Raw genomic sequence first — 4,979 nt, forward strand, 5'->3', positions numbered from 1 at the left:
CAAATGTGCACATATCTGATATTTTTGAATTCAGGACACTCAGAGCAATTCAAGACTAATGTATTTTTTACCTGTCGAACTAAAGCTGTCAATATTCCACCATCTTGTGACAAGTTACATGACAAGTTACGTCACTTAAACCTGCTTCACCATTGGTTGACACCCTTATGACTAATCAGTCTCAGTCAGTCTTGACATGACTGAAAACGGTATGCCCTAGCTCATCACATTAGTACGGAAAGTATTTCCGTTGCATTTGTGTGCATCATTTATCATACAGGATGCATTTTTATCCACCCCTATCAAACATATTTTTTTTGTTAGTCGGCATGAGTTAAACTTGTTTAGTTTTTTTTATACTGAAGACATAAAAAAAATTTGATGAAAACAAAGCTCTTGACATCATGCAATCACCTCTTGTCAAGTTCCTCTTGTTTTAAATACTTTATTAAGGGGCACCAAGTGTAAAATAAAGCACACATATTTTACCAGGTGGTTTTTTTCTGGATTTAACTTGTCACTTTTTTTTTTTAGATTGAAATCTGAGATTGTAGCAAATAAATCTGTGAAAAAATGTAGCTTCGATTTAGTTTACAAAGTAAATATTTATTTTGCAAAAATGTCAGATTTTTTTCCCTGATTTTTTTTTTCTGATTTAATTGCTAACAACAAAGAATTAACCAAAAAATGCTGAAAGAGCATGTATTTCAGATTTATCTGGTAGCTACATTTTGGAAGCCAAGTGTAAAATAAATATTTTAATCAGTCTGAAATACAAGGACAACAATGGTCAGTATAAAGCTTCATTAACCAGATGTCTTTTTCATAAAATACTAAATACAAAATTTTACAAAATAAAAAAAATACTATCAACTAGAAACACACTGTCCACAGGTGTGTGCAGTCCAACAAAATCAACAGGAATGAATCGGAGCAGGTCTTGCACCAGTGCACGGGCTGTTTCCCAAAATTACAATACGAGACATGCGCCAAGTGATTTTTTTAATTTATTCCCTAAAGAGTTTAATTTAATTTTGACAACTTTAGGTCATGTTGAACAGTGACAGGAGTTTCATTAACACACACGTTTGTGCAAATGAAGTCTTGTGAGGACATTGATCATGCTCCTATTAAACTTCATTATTATACATACATTTTAAGAAGAATAATAGGGTGTTGTTAAAGAAAATAATTTTTAAACATGTTATTAATTTATTGACATTCCTTTTATTTTATAAAAAATGTTTCAAACTGGAGTAAGTACAGTAATCATATGAAATACAGGTTTAGGTAAATGTGCTTGCATTACTTTTTTTTTTTTTAAATGGTAGAATTATTCAGTTTACATTTTTAGTGCCTATAAGTCAGCATGTGTTTCCACCAATTTTTTAATTTTATTACTAGCAGTGTCAAGCTAACCCAGAAGGGAAAATAGCATTTATTTGGGGAAAAAAGCACAAATATTTTACAGTGTGTTCTTTTTTCCGGATTTAACTTAAATCACCTTTTTTCCCCTTGATATAAATCTTGGAATCTAGCAAATAAATCAGTGAAAAAATGTTAGCTTCAGATTTAGCTTGCAAAATAAATATTTCTTTAAAAAAAAAAAATTATTTTATCAGATTTAATTGCGAATGACAGAAACAGCGTGTGTTTGGGATGTATCTGTTCTCTAAATGTTGGATGCCAAGTGTAAAATAAAGATTTAAGTTCCATGGGGATTTATCTGGTAGCTACATTTTGGATGTCAAGTGTAAAAAATATATTTTACTGTTTCAAAACCAATAAAAAATGGTCAGTATAAACTTCATTTAACCAGATTTGTCATAATCGTAAAATACAGTACTAAAAACATTTAAAAAAAAATCTAAATAAAAAAATACTGTCAACCAGAAACACAGTGTCCACAGGTGTGTGCAGTACAAAAAACTCATAGCAGGAATGAATCGGAGCAGGTCGGAACACGAGACATGTGCCAAGTGATTTTTGTATTTATTTATTTTTAGTTTCCCAAAGAGTTTAATCTGATAATGATATTAATTTTTACACAATATTTTTGTAAAATTAATTTTGTTAGATTTAGGTCATTAGGTTGAATAGTGACAGGAGTTTCATTAACACACGTTTGTGCAGATGAAGTCTCGTGAGGACATTGATCACGCTCCTCTTAATCTTTATTAAAGAAAATATATTTTTAAATGTTACTCGTTGATTTACATTCCTTTTGTTTCATAAAGAATGTTTAAAACTGGAGCAAGTACAGTAATCAAATGAAATACAGGTTTAGGTGAATGTGCTTGCATTACTTTTTTTTTAATGGTAGAATTGTTTTTAGTGCCTATAAATCAGCACGTGTTTCCACCAATTTATTAATTTTTATTATTGGTTGTGTCAAGTTAAACCGTAAGGGAAAATAACATTTATTTGGGGGGGGGGGGAAATGGGTACGCTGTAGTTTTTGCAGTCTTAATAATGCAGGGATATTTTTTCCACATATTTTTAATTAGAAAATGAATTATGTGTTGTGATGAGTGATGCTGTCCCTTTAAGAGTAAATTGATGTTGAGATCAGCGGTAGTGCGTGAATTAGCTGCTTGATGAGATTCTGGGATCAGTAAGCTACTAACACCCAAACGAGCAAGATGGGCTGAATTGGCCTCCTTTCGTTTGTGAACTTTTTTTATGTTCTTAATTATAACACGAATTGAAAAAACAACAACAACAACAACAGCTGAAAACAAAGAAGCCAGCCCGGAGCAAAAGCTCTGTTACCTTGAGTAGTATTTTCCTTTACGTAATTTTCTAATATTATTTATTGGCGATTTGAACAATAAAGAGCAAGTCAGAAAATTAAACGACATGAAAAACGAGGACAACCTTTCATGAAAACCTGGCCGTGAGATTCTCGATAGGATTACATGGATAAGATTAATTTCAATAAAACAGGCAGGAACCAGGGCAGCGGACAATCTACACTTCTGACGCACTTTGCATGGTGAATGTATCGTATTACGTTTGGGCTACAAACGAAGCACTTTCTAAAAGGCAAAGTATGGTAACAAGCGTATGCAAATCTGTTTTAATTTAAAAAAAAGTTATGATTGATTCGTATTTTAGTTGAATGTTTAATAATTATCACGGATCCTAGTTTCCCACCAAAAAAACCTAAATTCTCCGTGTTACTCCGTAATTAAAATAAAAGTACTATTGAATAACAGGTTTATTTTTTACAGGGAGTATTTATTGGTACACTTTTTAAATTCGAAGGAAGTTACAAGTTCACCAGAGTGCCATCAATCAATAATTAAACCAACGTACCATTTTAAACATTACAAATACGTCCGTGTACTTATAATAAAAAAACGAAAAAATAGTATTTATTTGAGTTAGTCTTTGTCACTTGGATGGCTATTGCCAATCTCACTGACCCGATATTTAGGGGTGATTTTGATCGTATTCGACATCTTTTAATCCGCTTGGTAAAACGCGCTGGATACTGAAGTGAACTGCAGCTACGCTTCGACGTTGACCTCTGTACTACATAAGTAGTTTTCTTCAACAAATATGATTATTAAATGTAAAGCTTTAAACCAGAATTGTCTGTGTTGATTATGACAGTGGCATGCGGTAATACATGAATGTAACTTGTAACTCAAGAAATTATTATTTATTTCTTAGCAGACGCCCTTATCCAGGGCGACTTACAATTGTTACAGATATCACATTATTTTTACATACAATTACCCATTTATACAGTTGGGTTTTTACTGGAGCAATCTAGATAAAGTACCTTGCTCAAGGGTACAACAGCAGTGTCCCCCACTGGGGATTGAACCCACAACCCTCCGGTCAAGAGTCCAGAGCCCTAACCACTACTCCACACTGCTGCCCTACAATACAAACACATATATATGTTTATGTAACGGGTGTGCAATGTGATTGTATTTAATTTAATTGTGCGTGTAATTTATATTATGTATTTTATTGATTTGTGTTGTGTGATTTATTAGATTTACTTTTAAAACATTAATAATGTGGTACAGCTAAACCTGGCGAAAACGTGTGGGTCTCCATAGCAACTGCAGTGCTAATTCGTAATTGGGCTATGTGTAAATTAAAAAAAAAAAACAAAAAAAAAAAACACATCAGGTCAACTGGGTTCTGGAAATTGTAAGATGAGAGCACGGTGTCACGTGAAATTGGTAGACCGTGAAATAAGTAGATATCGCCTATACTGCGCATGCGCAAATTTCTGAACTTAAAGGGGGGGGGGGATTTTATTTATTTATTTATCTATTTAGTTAGTTAACATTTATTAATTATTTAAAAAATGCTGTCAGAATTTTTATTAAAACCTGTGTTTTACATAACAAATGTTTACGCTAGACATCGTACATGACATTTTGTCAACTTATGCTGTTTTAAAAATATTTATATCTTTTAATCGTAGTGGTTAACTTAATCTTGCCATCCTGTTTACTAAGACATGGTAAATTATCACACAGAACAACCCAAGAGTATAATGATGATGGCAAGAGTAAAAAAACAAACAAAGAAAAAAAAAACAATTCTATTATTTTACTTGTCCAAACCCCAGGAACTGTTTGTGTGTGTGTGTGTGTCTGTGTGTCTATATTAATTAAATTGATTTTTGGAAGCAGGAGATGGAACCGGGGCTTGCTCCGTCCACTCCACGCATCGACCCGGTATTGCAGTACCTCCGGGAACGGTGCACAAGAAAGGTCAAAAAAGAGAGAGACAGACAGGCAGGCAGGCAGGCAGGCAGGCAGGCAGACAGACAGGCAGACAGAGAGACAGAGAGACAGAGAGAGCGCTAGCCAGCCTCTCCCTCTCCCTTTTTCTGGGTTGTATTTTTTCCCGCTCTTTTTGTTGTTGTTTTTTTTTTTTTTTTTTTTTTTTTTTTTTTTGTTTGTTTGTTTGTTTGTTCCAAATAAGGAAGGCAGGCCTGCCTAACTGAT

General features: G+C 33.4%; 1 pseudogene; it reads left to right on the forward strand.

The window, feature by feature from the left end:
- The first annotated feature begins 4,618 nt into the window (after positions 1-4,618).
- On the forward strand, positions 4,619-4,740 carry LOC131697148 (U2 spliceosomal RNA; annotated as a pseudogene).
- The last annotated feature ends 239 nt before the right edge of the window (positions 4,741-4,979 follow it).

This window comes from Acipenser ruthenus, chromosome 13 (assembly GCF_902713425.1).
Source record: "Acipenser ruthenus chromosome 13, fAciRut3.2 maternal haplotype, whole genome shotgun sequence".
Classification (NCBI taxonomy): Eukaryota; Metazoa; Chordata; class Actinopteri; order Acipenseriformes; family Acipenseridae; genus Acipenser; species Acipenser ruthenus.